Source organism: Schistocerca serialis, chromosome 9 (assembly GCF_023864345.2).
Source record: "Schistocerca serialis cubense isolate TAMUIC-IGC-003099 chromosome 9, iqSchSeri2.2, whole genome shotgun sequence".
NCBI classification, from domain to species: Eukaryota; Metazoa; Arthropoda; class Insecta; order Orthoptera; family Acrididae; genus Schistocerca; species Schistocerca serialis.
This window is the reverse complement of record NC_064646.1, coordinates 213703103-213724007: the sequence shown is the minus strand read 5'-3', so window position 1 is coordinate 213724007 and position 20905 is coordinate 213703103. Positions and strand designations below refer to the sequence as shown.

General features: G+C 41.9%; 1 protein-coding gene across 1 annotated transcript in view; it reads right to left on the bottom strand.

Annotated features, from left to right (window-relative positions):
- LOC126419495 (RIMS-binding protein 2-like) overlaps positions 1-20905 on the bottom strand; it is a 268550-nt gene that overhangs the window by 187376 nt on the left and 60269 nt on the right. The window lies entirely within an intron of this gene.

The window sequence follows — 20905 nt, the reverse complement described above, 5'->3', positions numbered from 1 at the left end:
TAGTGACTGGCGTATTGTGATGAGGCCAGTTGCTCGGCCACCATTGACCTGACGTTTTTAGTTGGTGAGAGATCTGGAGAATGTGCTGGCCAGGGCAGCAGTTGAACATTTTCTGTATCCAGAAAGCCCCTTACAGGACCTGCAACATGCGTTCGTGCATTATCCTGCTGAAATGTAGGGTTTCGCAGGGATCGAATGAAGGGTAGAGCCTTGGGTCGTAACACATCTGAAATGTAATCAATGGCACCCCATACCATCACGCCGGGTGATACGCCAGTATGGTGATGACGAATACACGCTTCCAATGTGCGTTCACCGTGATATTGCCAAACACGGATGTGGCCATGATGATGCTGTAAACAGAACCTGGATTCATCCGAAAAAATGACGTTTTGCCATTCGTGCACCCAGGTTTGTCGATGAGTACACCATCGCAGGCGCTCCTGTCTGTGATGCAACATCAAGGGTAACCACAGACATGGTCTCCTAGCTGATAGTCCATGCTGCTGCAAACGTCGAACTGTTCGTGCAGATGGTTGTTGTCTAACAAACGTCCCCATCTGTTGGCTCAAGGATTGTGACGTGGCTGCAGGAACCGTTACAGCCATGCGGATAAGATGCCTGTAATCTCGAATGCTAGTGATACGAGGCGGTTGGGATCCAGCACAGCATTCCATATTACCCTCCTGAACCCACAGATTCCATATTCTGCTAACAGTCATTGGATCTTGACCAACGCGAGCAGCAATGTTGCGATACGATAAACAGAAATCGCGATAGGCTACAATCCAACCTTTATCAAAGTCATAAACGTGATGGTACGCATTTCTCCTATTTACAGGAGGCATCACAACAAAGTTTCACCAGGCAACGCTGGTTAACTGCTGTTTGTGTATGAGAAATCGGTTGGAATCTTTCCTCATGTCAGCACATTGTAGGTGTCGCCACCGGCGCCATCCTTGTGTGAATGCTCTGAAAAGCTAATCATCTGCATATCACAGCATCTTCTTCCTGTCGGTTAAATTTTGTATCTGCATCACGTCATCTTCATGGTGTAGAATTTTAATGTCCAGTAGTGTATGTGCTGTGTATTCTTGTTTTATGTCATGTTCTATATTCTTGACAATCACCTCACAATGGATGCGTGGAACAAAAATTACCTCTAATCTAATCCTAAGGAAAACATCAGTCATGGAAAGGATAGGTTGCTGCTCACCATACAGAGAAGATGTTTAGACACAGACAGCCATCTGACATAGTTGCTGTCAAACCTTAGTGCCCAAAGAATACAGTGTCATGTGCTTGTGGGAAATTGTGTGGGTTTCCTGCTTCTATAGAAGGACTTAGTCTGAAAGCCAAAATATGTCCAGCATTTTTTTCACTGTGCCTGTCTGTGACTCAGTGTTTGCTCTATGTGGTGAGTTCAAAGGAACTCATGGTTTCTCTTAAGGAAGATTGCATGAATTCAGAAACACAAATGTGATTGTGTTTTTCAGCTGCACATCATTATGACCTACCAAACTCATCCTGTGAAATGAAGAAGTGCGAAAAATAAACAAACAGTTCCATACTGTTATTTTTTTATTCCACCCAGGAATTTGTTTGGCAAAAACCAGTTGCTTCCTCATAGAGAATTACATGTTTTTTAAAGTGGTATTTTATGCACCCATTTGATAGAGCAGTCCCAAATTAGGGCGATATTCAGTACACAAATAAGTATTAAAAGGAATAGCAAAATGTAAAAAATAATACTCCTGCAGTGACTAAGTTGTACTGCTGGCTGGCAATAACATGCAGAACAGTGAGCATGTGACAGCAAATGGCATGTCAGGCAAGGAGAATATACATAAGTATTTACCAATATGACAAGTGTTGAAGCACTCTTATCATTATGCTCACTATCATACAAGATTAATTTGAAACCACTCTACCACACTGGTACACAAAATCACAAAATTTTTTAATGAGAAACAAATTGATGTTTTCTGTTGACACTAGGTTCTGCCTGAACCATATGATAAACTATACTGCTCACAAGAGGAAGGCACCCCAGTTCAGCTCATATTTAGCAGGTTGCTTGCATATATCTTAAAATGAAAAACTCAAAGACATTTTGGCTCAACATCCTTCCTATTTTGAGAAAACCTCCTTTTAAATTTAAGATGTCTAATTGACGCAGAATTGGCAGGTTCGATAGATTATTGGGTAATTTCCAAGAATGATTGCCTATCAAAGTCCCGGGGTCCAAATGATACATATCGAATGTGCGATCATAAATCGATTATGCAACTCTGGTGGCGGGTGTTATGAGTATATTTATGGTGGTCACTACAGCAATGACAAATGAAGAGCGTTACAAAAATACTTCTAATTACAAAGGAGACGACTTACATTACTCGTCGTCAGTGTTGTCGTCATTTTAAAGTCCATTACAGTGGTCTGGATGGAAAATTCGGAAGAGTCGAACCGTGTATTCTTCCTGAAACTTGTTTATTTTCCGCACTTTCCGCAATGAAATTGTAATGGTATTTCAGCAACAAAACTGTTCTACGAAGTTTTACACACTTGGCACCACCACAATCTACACAGTCCCTTCTTTCCTCATCTGGTAGTACTCCTTATTTGCGACAAAAGTCAAACAATTTTCTACGCTGGATAAACATGGAATTAGATTTTTCCATGTGAGAGAACCCGCCAAAGAAATATCAAGAATACCAGACATCCCAAACACTACCGTTTCGGTTTCCCTACCAACTCACAAATAATTCGTGGGTGTATGTAATTTAGAGCAACTATGGGAACAACAGGGAAACAGAGAAAAATGACGATCACAAATAATTGATCACAATGCCCACCACCAGAGTCGCATGATCAATTTATGATTACACGTTCGATATGTGTCATTTGACCCCACGACTTCGATAGGCAATCATTCTTGTAAATTACCGATTATTGAAAATTGAGCATTTTCATCATCATACAAGGTGTTCACAAATGCACATTTTCCTGGAAATTGAGAAAAGAAACTGTTATGACTGCCGCTTATGTACCTATTAAACAAACACCATTCAACAAAAACACTGCTGATGTAGCAACCAAGGCATATGGCTATGGAGTGGAGTTTCTCAATTGCATTCTGTAAGTCTCTGTATTCTTTTATTATTGAAATTGTTGGGAATTGGAAGGATAATAACATAATCTATGCATAAGAAATAATAACAAGACAGGCAAATAAATTTCTCAATCTATTTGAATAAATAAAGAATTAAAATTTTAAGCCTCATATAAAAACAGTTTCAAGTAATACCCATGTGAATTTGCAATGAGGAACCACAGACAGCCATGCACACAATGCTTGCTTACAGCAGGACACAGTGCAGAGCTTTACTTGGAGGTATCAAAATTGCAGTGTGCTTTTGAAAACCCAGTGGAAATTGCACAGCTGTATGGAAGCAACATCATCAACTTTCCACTCCAATTTTTCATGCAATGCATATGCATGGTATGCATTAAAATGAATTCCTAAAAAAGAAGTACAGGCTGTATACACGAAAGAGGGAAAAAAATCCTGAATTTTTCCCAGATTTCCCAGTTAAAAATACAATTTGTACCAGATGAAAACACATTTTTTCCAGGTTTAGTGACAGTATACTTTTCCTGGGAACTGTAAAAGTTATCAATTCTTTGGATGGTTATGGTTTTATACACCAGTGTAGAATTTTCTGGCAGAATGGAAAAGGAAACTCAGGGTAAAAAAACACTTTTTGGAAAGACATTCGATGTGCGGCATCATGTACACTGCATATTTTTGTATTACGAAAGTATAAATTTGAATTCCACCAAACACATGTTACTTTCCAAGGCATTGAAATCGAGATTGCAATGTGCTTTTATTCGTCTTAGTTCATGTCACATGATCTCGCCAGCCAATGACAGCAGATATTCAGGGCATAGGACATGGTATGTAGTCAGCCAATAGCAACATCACTGATAAGTAGCACAAACACACAAACAGAAAAAGTTAACAGTTCAAATTAACATACATAGTGTTGCTACAAGAAAAGAAAAGCTTTCACGTACAATATTAGTCTCAAAGATTAATATGAATCAAGAGAAGCAAAGCTTCTACATATAATGTTGATCTTTTTTGTGCTTGTTACATGTTAAGATACATCATGCAAATGTGCCAATAAAATTTTTAACAATGACATAAGTGACTGATCTTCTGGGCTCAAAATTATTCGAAATGGTTGTCCTCAAAGCATTGATTTTTAAATGAGAGTCAAACACTCTGTGATTTAAGAAATTAATCATACATTCTTGTACATAGTTCATCTTGAGTAAAAGGCAATTTAATTTGAAAGTAACACTTTTCAAACAACCATTCACAGTATTTTCCCATGACCTGTTAGAAAGAGGTTCATTTCAGCAGTTTCCAGAGAGCGCCAGATAACAGTCGTCACCATGCCTTCAATGATATAGAAAGCCCTTATGTTCATACGCGTAAAACATTAAAAGGTCTTACATTATATCATGAAAGAAACAAGACATTAGAGAATACTTCAAGAGCATTTTAATTTAGTTAACCATACTAAAACACGTCATTTGGCTTGAAGTGCACATTTGTAGATCCAGATTTGGATGTAAATTTTCTTGGAGTACCAATACTGTATTATCGCATGTTCGGTTCTTTATTATGGCAATATGATGCATGCTGGAAGACGAAAACATGCACTTGAAATGCGATGAACTGTTGGAGTTAGTCAGTAGTGTGGATTTAACATTTTGTTTCAAAAAAATTGACTGCCTCAGTGGAAAAGATTAATAAAAGCCAAATTTCTTTAGCAAACCAACAAAAATAACTTCGTTCTTCTGCAAGGTGATTATTGCTTGACTATCACAAAGGTGCAAATAAAATAAAATATGAAACTAATAACATATTTTAGAGTTCCATAATTATATGAATGTATTTTAATTCACTTGATAACTTCTGGCCACTGAAATCCATTTAGTTTTCATTTGACATGAAAGCAATAAACGAAGAGGAAACAGCAAAATCACTAAACATAAGCACGGGTCACTTGGAGACTACCCACTTCCTCACGTACAACTGAGACTGCTCTGTGAAACAGCCCCAGATCTACGATGTTTCGGAAGTGGGACAATACTAGATAGTGCCTCCCCCTCCATCAAGCGTTTCAGGTAGGACACCAAAAATTAAAAAAAAAAATCCACTTTTCAAAAATATTTTCATTTTGTACTACACATCTTTCTGAACAGTTTGATACATAGAACACATGTGTTCGAGGAAATGTAAGACATGTTATTTCATCTTAAGTGTGTCAAAGTGCAGTGCCACGTCTATTAATACAGCATTCTTCTATCGCGCGTCACTGTATTTCACTCTGTGGAATTCAAATGTGTAATATTTTGTACTGGATGCCATCAAACTATATTCAGGAGATTCGAAATTAAAATGTCCTGTTGCGAATTTCCAGCTCCCAGTCAGCCAGTTTGACATGCTGACCATCCTTTTCTTTTTTTACGTAAAAAAAACCCTCACAATTAATACTGGATGGTATTGTTTGTTACTGGGAGAACAAGAACTCTTCATAAAATTTATACTCTTTATTGCCTATTATCTAACAACTTGCTGTTCTGGGTGACATAAAATTAAATATAGTGACGACAAGAGACAAGCAAAAAAGTCCTAGCATTTTTCTCTCTATTCTTGCTACAGTTTCACATACACCCAATAAATGAGACTTTTTTGGCACAAATGGTCATTTTTATAACACGACGAATAGAATTCCTGAAGTACCAATATCAAATGACTATTAGCCTACTACAAGCTCGTATCTTCTTCTTCTTCTTCTTCCTTGTTCTAACAACTAACAAACAATGTTGCCATCACTAATTCTGTAACTCTTCCTGCCAGTGTCAAAACTTATTCTCCGGTTAACTTCACTAACCCTACCACAATCACCCGTTAAGTTATCCCATGTTTATTCCCAGGTTAGGCATTATTCTATGTTCATGCAATGCATTTTCCACACTACTCCGAGAATAGAACTTCAGCAGCTGCTAGCTGGGGATTGGACAACTTGCCCATACTAGTGTACCGATCTGGCCAAAGATTTTCTGTCAAAACTTCATTTTCCTGTACGTGAAAAGAAGATAATAGGTTATGTAATCCTTTTTAAATGTTTTCCTGTTGGTTGTTTATTTCCACTCTGGTAGTCTGAATTATTTATGGATTTCGCTAGTAATTATAACAAAGCTGATAATTCGCAAGCCCACCACATAAACAACGATTGGTAGTCACCCGTTCTGCTTTTTACGCTCAGCTCGTATAGCTCCGTCCCCTTCTGTCTGCAGGAAAGTTTATTTCTAGATGCAATGGGGATTCCTCTGGCAGAGACATCATGTACACTATTCACACATTATTCATTCAGAAATCAACTTAGAAAATGTTCAGAAACCAACAGGGGTACATTCCAAAATCATATTAATAATCAATACAGTAAGGCTGGATGCTATGTGCTTTGTGAAACAAAGAAAGTTGTTGTTGTGGTCCTGAGACTGGTTTGATGCAGCTCTCCATGCTACTCTATCCTGTGCAAGCTTCTTCATCTCCCAGTACTTATTGCAACCTACATCCTTCTAAATCCGCTTAGTGTATTCATCTCTTGGTCTCCCTCTATGATTTTTACCTTCCACGCTGCCCTACAATGCTAAATTTGTGATCTCTTGATGGCTCAGAATGTGTCATACCAACTGGTCCCTTCTTCTTGTCAAGTTGTGCCACAAACTCCTCTTCTCCCCTATTCTATTCAATACCTCCTCATTAGTTACGTGATCTACCCATCTAATCTTCATCATTCTTCTGTAGCACCACATTTCGAAAGCTTCTATTCTCTTCTTGTCCAAACTATTTATCGTCCATGTTTCACTTCCATACATGGCTACACTCCATACAAATACTTTCAGAAACGACTTCCTGACACTTAAATCTATAGTCGATGTTAACAAATTTATCTTCTTCAGAAACACTTTCCTTGCCATTGCCAGTCTACATTTTATATCCTCTCTACTTCGACAATCATCAGTTTTTTTGCTCTCCAAATAGCAAAACTCATCCACTAATTTAAGTGTCTCATTTCCTAATCTAATTCCCTCAGCATCACCCGACTTAATTCGACTACATTCCTTTATCCTCATTTTGCTTTTGTTGATGTTCATCTTATATTCTCCTTTCACGACACTGTCCATTCCATTCAACTGCTCTTCCAAGTCCTTTGCTGTCTCTGACAGAATTACAATGTCATCGGTGAACCTCAAAGTTTTTATTTCTTCTCCATGGATTTTAATATCTACTCCAAACTTTTCTTTTGTTTCCTTTACTGCTTGCTCAATATACAGATTGAATAACATCGGAGAGAGGCTACAACCCTGTCTCACTCCCTTCCCAACCAATGTTTCCCTACCATGTCCCCCGACTCTTATAACAGCCATCTGGTTTCTGTGCAAATTGGAAATAGCCTTTCACTCCTTGTATTTTACCCCTGCCACCTTTAGAATTTGAAAGAGAGTATTCCAGTCAACATTGTCAAAAGCTTTCTCTAAGTCCACAAATGCTAGAAACGTAGGTTTGCCTTTCCTTAATCTTTCTTCTAAGATAAGGCGTAAGGTCAGTATTGCCTCACGTGTTCCAACCTATCCATGGAATCCAAACTGATCTTCGCCGAGGTCGGCTTCTACCAGTTTTTCCATTCGTCTGTAAAGAATACGCGTTAGTATTTTGCAGCTGTGACCTATTAAACTGATAGTTCAGTAATTTTCACATCTGTCATACCCTGCTTTCTTTGGGATTGGAATTATTATATTCTTCTTGAAGTCTGAGGGTATTTCGCCTGTCTCATACATCTTGCTCACCAGATGGTAGAGTTTTGTCAGGACTGGCTCTCCCAAGGCTGTCAGTAGTTCTAATGGAATGTTGTCTACTCCTGGGGCCTTGTTTCGATTCAGGTCATTCAGTGCCCTGTCAAACTCTTCATGCAGTGTCGTATCTCCCATGTCATCTCATTCGACATCCTCTTCATTTCCATAATATTTTCCTCAAGAACATCACCCTTCTATAGACCCTCTACATACTCCTTCCACCTTTCTGCTTTCTCTTCTTTGCTTAGAACTGTGTTTCCATATGAGCTCTTGATATTCATACAAATGGTTCTCTTTTCTCCAAAGGTCTCATTAATTTTCCTGTAGGCAGTGTCTATCTTACCCCTAGTGAGATAAGTCTCTACATCCTTACATTTGTCCTCTAGCCATCCCTGCTTAGCAGTTTTGCACTTCCTGTCGATCTCATTTTGAGACGTTTGTATTCCTTTTTGCCTGCTTCATTACTGCATTTTTATATTTTCTCCATTCATCAATTAAATCCAATATTTCTTCTGTTACCCAAGGATTTCTACTAGCCCTCATATTTTTACCTACTTGATCGTCTGCTGCCTTCACTACTTGATCCCTCAGAGCTACACATTCTTCTTCTACTGTATTTCTTTCCCCCATTCCTGTCAATTGTTCCCTTATGCTCTCCCTGAAACTCTGTACAACCTCTGGTTTAGTCAGTTTATCAAGGTCCCATCTCCTTAAATTCCCACCTTTTTGCAGTTTCTTCAGTTTTAATCTACAGTTCATAACCAATAGATTTTGGTCAGAGTCCACATCTGCCCCTGGAAATGTCTAACAACAATTTAAAACCTGGTTCCTAAATCTCTATCTTACCATTATATAACCTATCTGATACCTTTTAGTATCTCCAGGGTTCTTCCATGTATACAACCTTCTTTCATGATTCTTGAACCAAGTGTTAGCTAACATTAATTTATGCTCTGTGCAAAATTCTACCAGACGGCTTCCTCTTTCATTTCTTACCCCCAATCCATAATCACCTACTATGTTTCCTTCGCTCCCTTTTCCTACTCTCAAATTCCAGTCACCCATGACTATTAAATTTTCGTCTCCCTTCACTACCTGAATAATTTCTTTTATCTCATCATACATTTCATCAATTTCTTCATCATCTGCAGAGCTAGTTGGCATATAAACTTGTACTACCGTAGTAGGCATGGGCTTCGTGTCTATCTTGGCCACAATAATGCATTCACTATGCTGTTTGTAGTAGCTTACCCATGTTTCTAATTTTTTATTCATTGTTAAACCTACCCCTGCATTACCCCTATTTGATTTTGTATTTATAACCCTGTATTCACCTGACCAAAAGTCTTGTTCCTTCTGCCACCGAACTTCACTAATTCCCACTACATCTAACTTTAACCTATCAATTTCTCTTTTTAAATTTTCTAACCTACCTGCCCGATTAAGGGATCTGACACTCCACGCTCCAATCCGTAGAACACCAGTTTTCTTTCTCCTGATAACCATGTCCTCCTGAGTAGTCCCCACCTGGAGATCAAAATGGGGGACTATTTTACCTCCAGAATATCTTCATTTAACCATACAGTAAAGGTGCATGCCCTTGGGAAAAATTATGGCTGTAATTTCCCCTTGCTTTCAGCCGTTCACAGTACCAGCACAGCAAGGCCATTTTGGTTAGCGTTACAAGGCCAGATCAGCCAATCATCCAGACTGTTGCCCCTGCAACTACTGAAGAGGCTGCTGCCCCTACTCGGGAACCACATGTTTGTCTGGCATCTCAACAGATACCCCTCCATTGTGGTTGCACCTACGGTATCGCTGAGGCACGCAAGCCTCCCCACCAATGGCAAGGTCCGTGGTTCATGGGTGGGGTGTGGGGAACAAAGAATATGAATATGAATTTAGCGTTCCCCCCCCCCCCCCCCCCCCGCCATTCCCTGCGCCCTGGAATTACCATCTGGCCCCTAGATCAGCAAGCATGAATCTGGCAGCTTAGGCACGCCATTAAAATTTTGGCGCGTAGCATCTGGCTGCTTGCTGCTATTGCTAATTCAGCTAACTTCACACTTCCATAGCCACATGCAGGAGAAAGTACTGCTCATATGCAACTCAACTACGCATGTGCATGAGATCGCTCGTAACTGCTCAAACGAATCTAATGTAAGCAGTTGTAACGTCATGCTCATCAGAGGCAATTTGTTGTTATGCAGCATTGCATAGTCTTCCTAATGCCTTTGACACATTTTGCTATTGTCAGATGCTTGTAATGAACACTGTGTTTTGTTGTTCTATATGGCACATTTCATTTGCAACGTAAGTTTTATTTTCATTCCCCCCCCCCCCCCCCCCCCCGTTCATGTTTTATTGCTGCAGTATTATCCTGCAGTAGCGAGATACAGTAATATCCTTTGTTAGAGTATTGGTTCTTAGCAGTAAAATTACAAAAATTTAACTGAAAACTAAAACAATGAAAAATTCCCAGAATTGTAAAAAGTTTCCAGGTTTTTCACGGTTTTCTCCGAGATGAAAAAACTCCCGGGTTTTTCCTGGATATCTCGGTTGTCCCAGGTTGAATACACTCTGAAGCATTTTTAAATGTACACGAAGTTCAGTATCCAACAAATCTTCAGAAGGAATGATGTAGTTGTGTGAACACTGCATTTGCTAGATGTTCTTGGTGTTATGAGTATATCTGCTTCAAATGTTTGTATGACAACTGCCATTCCAAGAGTTGCTCGAAGGAAAGTGACGATACATAACAGAGTGAATGAAAAAATCACTCTAAAGTAACCACACTTAAAATTTGAATTATTTATTAATCCAAGTTGTTTGAGAAATTTATTTGCCTGCTTTGTTATTATTCTTTACTGATTATCTCATTAACCTTCCAATTTCTACCAATTTAAAATAACTAACTAAATAAATAAAATAAACAAAAAAGCACTGCAAATGAACCTCAAACCATACACAGATTCTCTACTTCCCTTGGTTGCTACACCAGTGGCACTTTCATTGAACTGAGTGTATGTTATGGACAACAGCAGTTATAACATATAATTTACTCAGTTTCTAGGAAAATTTGCATTTGTGATACCCACCTTTGATGATGAAAAATGCAGTTTTCAATCATCTATCGATCCCGAATTCTTGAGTCAATTACGCACCATGAATTTTAGCGGTGGTTTTCTAGAAAATGGATGTGTATTGAGGCAAAATATCTTATAGTCTCTCATTTCAGGTTGTGGACAAATGGTTGGTGGCCCTGAGGCCTTCCACTTGTCAGTTCCTTTCTAAAACTTTATTTCATTTCCCTTTTGTGATCATATTTAGGTGACATTGTGATTTTTCTCTATTCATAATATTTTCTGTTACCTCTAGTGTTACCATTTCCACTTCACTGATTACCTTTAGCTTATCAGTATCTTTTAAACTCATTTAAACTAAAATTTTATGCTCACTGTTACTTCCACTTTTATTTTGTTATGTTTGATATGTTAGGGGCTTAGACCACAACATTCTCCCTTCTTTATCTGCTAATTTCTCACTTACTATTCAATATTTCCTTTTAGGTTTCAATGGAAATAAGTTTACAATTGCCTATGAGGTGTATCATTTGTGTTTGAGTTTCTGTCATCTTTACTAAAACTGCTTTCATTAGGAATTGTGAAGTAGGGACTTCTCTTTTGCCTCTTATTATTTCAAAAATACGATCAGAAATTCATTTCTTCCAGACAGAGGGCATTCAGTTAATGGAAATTCACAAATTAATTCCTGGATTTTAATGGTTGGAAGATATTTTAAGCACAGTGCTGGCAACTGAGGAACTTAGTAAGAGATTGTGAGATGGAAAATATAGCTTGTATGATATATCAGCAAGGTTTCATTTAAATTGCTGAATCAGATATTCACAAAGATATCCACATCATAACAATCATTAAAATATATTAACAACTTTGCTAACAACAAATTAGATAACAGTTATGTAATGAAAGTTCATTTTCCACTTCATTTATTACATAAATATGAAACAGATTGAAGATTTTGACAATGTTCTCTGCAGTGCTGCAAGATTAACATTGCAAGATGACTGTTGCTGAGAAAGAGACTAAGCTTAAGCGTTTTAATCTTAGAAGTGGGTACATTACACCAAAAATCCAAATTTAGAGAAACTCTAGCTATATGCAGAAAAAAAACGTAGTCATACATAATAATAAAAATAAAAAAATAAATAAAAAATACACTCTCATCCCCTGGTACTATACTGCATTTTAGTAGAAAATTATGCTTTTATTCCATATAATTAGACTCAATAGCACTTAGTTGTTGGTTAACTTGAAGCTGGCAATATGAGGACAATTTCCCCTTAACTTCCTCAATACTAATCACTTTCAGAATATTTTAAGGAATTTAAATTGTAACATACTGGACACCTGAAGAAATTATTCATAATTAACATCAATATGAAAGTTGGGTGTGTGGCAGAAAATGCATGGTGTACCTGTAAGACAATACAACAGTATGTTCTTAAAGCCTTATGTGTCCTTTTGGATTTAATTTTTAAAGATCCTTCACATATAAATGTAACTCAAAAGTCAGACAAATTATATTACTGAAAGCAATCCTCTTTGTGAAAGAAGTTTCCTTCTATATAATGATAACAAAGAATCTCAGAATGTAAAGAGCCTTTTCTTCAACTATATTTATGCGGCCATTAACTGTAAATTATTCCAAGAGAATAAACTTTGACATTTGATGGCTGTAACTAACTGCAATAATGGATCATATAAAATGCGAAAAAAGTTAAGTACTGGAAAGTCAAATATAAAATACAAATAGTGGAAGTAAAGGTGAACTCTCACCATATAGATGAGGTATTTGGCAACTAACAATCATAAAAACAAGACTGAAATCCTTTGAAATTAATTTCCTGACTGTGAATTTCTTGACATCATTTATTTTAGGTATCTGATAGTGACATGAAAATTTGTGCCAGACTAGGAGTTGAATTTACAACTGATCATGAATTATCACCTTAGCCATTCTGTTATTGATGCATACTCCCTGGACAGGCTCAAATGTATGGTAGCTAATTATGGAATTAGTGCAGACATGAAATACATCATTCAGGCATAAACAAGAGCCTAGAGAGAGTACACAATTGGTTAAATGCACTAGACAGAAGAATGACTGTAGCCAGGCTGTGATGAGCATTGGCGCATAGCCTCAATGATACAATAATAAAAGACACAACATTGCCAAGAAGCAGTTTAACACATATATATTTTTCCCACGTGGAATGTTTCCCTCACATAAATGAGTATATATACGATTTTTAAATATAACAATGTTTTCACAGTTTTATTGATAAAACTGCCAAAAACTGACATTCAGTGTCATCACGATTTGCAATTTTCACAATATTCAAATCTAATAAGCTACTTAGAAGACATTTCATCCACCTCATACAATTATGTTTCTCTTCCACAAAATTCATTGATATTAAACACGATAAATTTCTTACAATGCTGAAAACTTCTGGAGATTTTGAAATTATAACTAATACCATTTTAAACAGTGCACATTTCACATCCTTAAGTAAAGTGAGCATTTCCCCATCAGAAAGCTTCTTAGAAAAATAGGGTTCCATAATTTCAGCATTATGAAAAGGATTGTTTCTACTCACCATATAGTGAAAATTCTGAGTCACAGACAGGCACAACTAAAACACTGCCATAAAGAAAGCTTTCAGCCAACAAGGCTGGCATTGGGAATAGACAAAACACACCCACACACACACACACACACACACACACACACACACACACACACACACACATATATACACTCCTGGAAATGGAAAAAAGAACACATTGACACCGGTGTGTCAGACCCACCATACTTGCTCCGGACACTGCGAGAGGGCTGTACAAGCAATGATCACACGAACGGCACAGCGGACACACCAGGAAACGCGGTGTTGGCCATCGAATGGCGCTAGCTGCGCTGCATTTGTGCACCGCCGCCGTCAGTGTCAGCCAGTTTGCCGTGGCATACGGAGCTCCATCGCAGTCTTTAACACTGGTAGCATTCCGCGACAGCGTGGACGTGAACCGTATGTGCAGTTGACGGACTTTGAGCGAGGGCGTATAGTGGGCATGCGGGAGGCCGGGTGGACGTACCGCCGAATTGCTCAACACGTGGGGCGTGAGGTCTCCACAGTACATCGATGTTGTCGCCAGTGGTCGGCGGAAGGTGCACGTGCCCGTCGACCTGGGACCGGACCGCAGCGAAGCACGGATGCACGCCAAGACCGTAGGATCCTACGCAGTGCCGTAGGGGACCGCACCGCCACTTCCCAGGAAATTAGAGACACTGTTGCTCCTAGGGTATCGGCGAGGACCATTCGCAACCGTCTCCATGAAGCTGGGCTACGGTCCCGCACACCGTTAGGCCGTCTTCCGCTCACGCCCCAACATCGTGCAGCCCGCCTCCAGTGGTGTCGCGACAGGCGTGAATGGAGGGACGAATGGAGACGTGTCGTCTTCAGCGATGAGAGTCGCTTCTGCCTTGGTGCCAATGATGGTCGTATGCGTGTTTGGCGCCGTGCAGGTGAGCGCCACAATCAGGACTGCATACTACCGAGGCACACAGGGCCAACACCCGGCATCATGGTGTGGGGAGCGATCTCCTACACTGGCCGTACACCACTGGTGATCGTCGAGGGGACACTGAATAGTGCACGGTACATCCAAACCGTCATCGAACCCATCGTTCTACCATTCCTAGACCGGCAAGGGAACTTGCTGTTCCAACAGGACAATGCACGTCCGCATGTATCCCGTGCCACCCAACGTGCTCTAGAAGGTGTAAGTCAACTACCCTGGCCAGCAAGATCTCCGGATCTGTCCCCCATTGAGCATGTTTGGGACTGGATGAAGCGTCGTCTCACGCGGTCTGCACGTCCAGCACGAACGCTGGTCCAACTGAGGCGCCAGGTGGAAATGGCATGGCAAGCCGTTCCACAGGACTACATCCAGCATCTCTACGATCGTCTCCATGGGAGAATAGCAGCCTGCATTGCTGCGAAAGGTGGATATACACTGTACTAGTGCCGACATTGTGCATGCTCTGTTGCCTGTGTCTATGTGCCTGTAGTTCTGTCAGTGTGATCATGTGATGTATCTGACCCCAGGAATGTGTCAATTAAGTTTCCCCTTCCTGGGACAATGAATTCACGGTGTTCTTATTTCAATTTCCAGGAGTGTGTGTGTATATATATATATATATATATATATATATATATATATATATATATATATATATATATATATATATATATATATATATATATATATATATATATATCTAAAAACAAAGATGATGTGACTTACCAAATGAAAGTGCTGGCAGGTCGACAGACACACAAACAAACACAAACATACACACAAAATTCAAGCTTTCGCAACAAACTGTTGCCTCATCAGGAAAGAGGGAAGGAGAGGGAAAGACGAAAGGATGTGGGTTTTAAGGGAGAGGGTAAGGAGTCATTCCAATCCCGGGAGCGGAAAGACTTACCTTAGGGGGGAAAAAAAGGAAAAAAGGACGGGTATACACTCGCACACACACACATATCCATCCACACATAAACAGACACAAGCAGACGTATTTAAAGACAAAGAGTTTGGGCAGAGATGTCAGTCGAGGCAGAAGTGCAGAGGCAAAGATGAATGACAGGTGAGGTACGAGTGGCGGCAACTTGAAATTAGCGGAGATTGAGGCCTGGTGGATAACGGGAAGAGAGGATATATTGAAGAGCAAGTTCCCATCTCCGGAGTTCGGATAGGTTGGTGTTAGTGGGAAGTATCCAGATAACCCGGACGGTGTAACACTGTGCCAAGATGTGCTGGCCGTGCACCAAGGCATGTTTAGCCACAGGGTGATCCTCATTACCAACAAACACTGTCTGCCTGTGTCCATTCATGCGAATGGACAGTTTGTTGCTGGTCATTCCCACATAGAATGTGTCACAGTGTAGGCAGGTCAGTTGGTAGATCACGTGGATGCTTTCACACGTGGCTCTGCCTTTGATCGTGTACACCTTCCGGGTTACAGGACTGGAGTAGGTGGTGGTGGGAGGGTGCATGGGACAGGTTTTACACCGGGGGCGGTTATAAGGGTAGGAGCCAGAGGGTAGGGAAGGTGGTTTGGGGATTTCATAGGGATGAACTAAGAGGTTACGAAGGTTCGGTGGACGGCGGAAAGACACTCTTGGTGGAGTGGGGAGGATTTCATGAAGGATGGATCTCATTTCAGGGCAGGATTTGAGGAAGTCGTATCCCTGCTGGAGAGCTACATTCAGAGTCCTGATCCAGTCCCGGAAAGTATCCTGTCACAAGTGGGGCACTTTTGTGGTTCTTCTTTGGGAGGTTCTGGGTTTGAGAGGATGAGGAAGTGGCTCTGGTTATTTGCTTCTGTACCAGGTCGGGGAGGGTAGTTGCGGGATGTGAAAGCTGTTGTCAGGTTGTTGGTGTAATGCTTCAGGGATTCTGGACCTGGAGCAGATTCGTTTGCCACGAAGACCTAGGCTGTAGGGAAGGGACCGTTTGATGTGAATGGGTGGCAGCTGTCGTAAAGGAGGTACTGTTGCTTGTTGGTGGGTTTGATGTGGACGGACGTGTGAAGTTGGCCATTGGACAGATGGAGGTCAACATCAAGGAAAGTGGCATGGGGTTTGGAGTAGGACCAGGTGAATCTGATGGAACCAAAGGAGTTGAGGTTGGAGAGGAAATTCTGGAGTTCTTCTTCACTGTGAGTCCAGATCATGAAGATGTCATCAATAAATCTGTACCAAACTTTGGGATGGCAGGCCTGGGTAACCAAGAAGGCTTCCTCTAAGCGACCCATGAATAGGTTGGCGTACGAAGGGGCCATCCTGATTCCCATGGCTGTTCCTTTTAATTGTTGGTATGTCTGGCCTTCAAAAGTGAAGAAGTTGTGGGTCAGGTTGAAGCTGGCTAAGGTAATGAGGAAAGAGGTTTTAGGTAGGGTGGCCGGTGATCGGCGTGAAAGGAAGTGCTCCATCGCAGCGAGGCCCTGGACGTGCGGGATATTTGTGTATAAGGAAGTGGCATCAATGGTTACAAGGATGCTTTCTGGGGGTAACGGATTGGGTAAGGATTCCAGGCGTTCGAGAAAGTTGTTGGTGTCTTTGATGAAGGATGGGAGACTGCGCGTAATGGGTTGAAGGTGTTGATCTACGTAGGCAGAGATACGTTCTGTGGGGGCTTGGTAACCAGCTACAATGGGGCGGCCGGGATGATTGGGTTTGTGAATTTTAGGAAGAAGGTAGAAGGTAGGGGTGCGGCGTGTTGGTGGGGTCAGAAGGTTGATGGAGTCAGGTGAAAGGTTTTGTAGGGGGCCTAAGGTTCTGAGGATTCCTTGAAGCTCCGCCTGGACATCAGGAATGGGATTACCTTGGCAAACTTTGTATGTGGTGTTGCCTGAAAGCTGACGCAGTCCCTCAGCCACATACTCCCGACGATCAAGTACCACGGTCGTGGAACCCTTGTCCGCCGGAAGAATGACGATGGACCGGTCAGCCTTCAGATCACGGATAGCCTGGGCTTCAGCAGTGGTGATGTAGGGAGTAGGATCATTCTTCCGGCGGACAAGGGTTCCATGACCGTGGTACTTGATCGTCGGGAGTATGTGGCTGAGGGACAGCGTCAGCTTTCAGACAACACCACATACAAAGTTTGCCAAGGTAATCCCATTCCTGATGTCCAGGTGGAGCTTCAAGGAATCCTCAGAACCTTAGGCCCCCTACAAAACCTTTCACCTGACTCCATCAACCTCCTGACCCCACCGACTCCCCGCACCCCTACCTTCTACCTTCTTCCTAAAATTCACAAACCCAATCATCCCGGCCGCCCCATTGTAGCTGGTTACCAAGCCCCCACAGAACGTATCTCTGCCTACGTAGATCAACACCTTCAACCCATTACGTGCAGTCTCCCATCCTTCATCAAAGACACCAACCACTTTCTCGAACGCCTGGAATCCTTGCGCAATCCGTTACCCCCAGAAAGCATCCTTGTAACCATTGATGCCACTTCCTTATACACAAATATCCCGCATGTCCAGGGCCTCGCTGTGATGGAGCACTTCCTTTCACGCCGATCACCGGCCACCCTACCTAAAACCTCTTTCCTCATTACCTTAGCCAGCTTCATCCTGACCCACAACTTCTTCACTTTTGAAGGCCAGACATACCAACAATTAAAGGGAACAGCCATGGGTACCAGGATGGCCCCTTCGTACGCCAACCTATTCATGGGTCGCTTAGAGGAAGCCTTCTTGGTTACCCAGGCCTGCCAACCCAAAGTTTGGTACAGATTTATTGATGACATCTTCATGATCTGGACTCACAGTGAAGAAGAACTCCAGAATTTCCTCTCCAACCTCAACTCCTTTGGTTCCATCAGATTCACCTGGTCCTACTCCAAATCCCATGCCACTTTCCTTGATGTTGACCTCCACCTGTCCAATGGCCAACTTCACACGTCCGTCCACATCAAACCCACCAACAAGCAACAGTACCTCCATTACGACAGCTGCCACCCATTCCACATCAAACGGTCCCTTCCCTACAGCCTAGGTCTTCGTGGCAAACGAATCTGCTCCAGTCCAGAATCCCTGAAGCATTACACCAACAACCTGACAACAGCTTTCACATCCCGCACTACCCTCCCGACCTGGTACAGAAGCAAATAACCAGAGCCACTTCCTCATCCTCTCAAACCCAGAACCTCCCACAGAAGAACCACAAAAGTGCCCCACTTGTGACAGGATACTTTCCGGGACTGGATCAGATTCTGAATGTGGCTCTCCAGCAGGGATACGACTTCCTCAAATCCTGCCCTGAAATGAGATCCATCCTTCATGAAATCCTCCCCACTCCACCAAGAGTGTCTTTCCGCCGTCCACCGAACCTTCGTAACCTCTTAGTTCATCCCTATGAAATCCCCAAACCACCTTCCCTACCCTCTGGCTCCTACCCTTGTAACCGCCCCCGGTGTAAAACCTGTCCCATGCACCCTCCCACCACCACCTACTCCAGTCCTGTAACCCAGGAGGTGTACACGATCAAAGGCAGAGCCACATGTGAAAGCACCCACGTGATCTACCAACTGACCTGCCTACACTGTGACACATTCTATGTGGGAATGACCAGCAACAAACTGTCCATTCGCATGAATGGACACAGGCAGACAGTGTTTGTTGGTAATGAGGATCACCCTGTGGCTAAACATGCCTTGGTGCACGGCCAGCACATCTTGGCACAGTGTTACACCGTCCAGGTTATCTGGATACTTCCCACTAACACCAACCTATCCGAACTCCGGAGATGGGAACTTGCTCTTCAATATATCCTCTCTTCCCGTTATCCACCAGGCCTCAATCTCCGCTAATTTCAAGTTGCCGCCACTCGTACCTCACCTGTCATTCAACAACATCTTTGCCTCTGCACTTCTGCCTCGACTGACATCTCTGCCCAAACTCTTTGTCTTTAAATACATCTGCTTGTGTCTGTTTATGTGTGGATGGATATGTGTGTGTGTGCGCGAGTGTATACCCGTCTTTTTTTTCCCCCTAAGGTAAGTCTTTCCGCTCCCGGGATTGGAATGACTCCTTACCCTCTCCCTTAAAACCCACATCCTTTCGTATTTCCCTCTCCTTCCCTCTTTCCTGATGAGGCAACAGTTTGTTGTGAAAGCTTGAATTTTGTGTGTATGTTTGTGTGTCTGTCGACCTGCCAGCACTTTCATTTGGTAAGTCACATCATCTTTGTTTTTAGATATATTTTTCCTACGTGGAATGTTTCCCTTTATTATAACCATATATATATATATATATATATATATATATATATATGACCACAATCTCTGGATGCTGAGGCCAGACTGCGAGCAGCAGTGCACGATGGGAGAAGCAACCAGGTGATGGGGGTAAGGAAGAGGCTGGGCTGGAGAGGGAGCAGGATACTAAGATAAGGGTGGAGATGGTATAGTGCTGATAGTGGGTGCATACAGGGAAGAGAGGAGAGAGGCTAGAGCAGCTTGGTGCAGTCAGGGGGTTAGACTGAGGGCAGGGGGGTTAGCATAAGGAGATAGTAGAAAGACTGATGGTGTGTTGATAGAATAGAGACCTGTGTAGTGCTGGAATGGGGACAGGGAAATGGCTAGATGGGTAAGGACAATGATTAACGAAGTTTGAGGCAAGAAGAGTTACGGAAATGTAGGATATATTTGTAGGAAGAGTTTCCACCTGCACAATTCAGAAAAAGCTGGTGTTGGAAGGAAGGATCCAGGTCGCACGGACTGTTAAGCAGTCACTGGAATGAAGAATGTTGTGTTGGGGAGTGCGCGCAGGAATTGGGTGGTCCAACTGTTTCTTGGTCACAGTTTGCTGGTGGCCATTCATGTAAACAGACAGCTTGTTGGTTGTCATGCCCACATCGAACGCAGCACAGAGGCTGCAGCTTAGCTTGTAGATCACATGAACTCTTTCACAGGTTGCTCTGCCTTCGATGGGTTAAGTGATGTTTGTGACTGGACCAGAGCAGGTAGTGGTGATAGGATGTATGAGACAGGTCTCACATCTAGGTCTATTACAGGAATATGAGGTAGGACATTGGGAGCAGGGGTTGTGTAGGGATGGATGAGAGTATTGTGTAGGTTTGGTCAGAGACAGAACACCACTGTGGGAGGTGTGGGAAGGATAATGGATAGGATATTCCTCATTTCAGGGCACGACAAGAGGTAGCTGAAACTCTGGCGGAGAAAATGATTCAGTTGTTCCAGTCCTGCATGGCACGAAGTCACAAGGGGAATCCTTCTCTGTGACTGGGCCATGGGACCTTGGGAGGTGATGAATGACTGGAGAGATAAGACATGGGAGATTA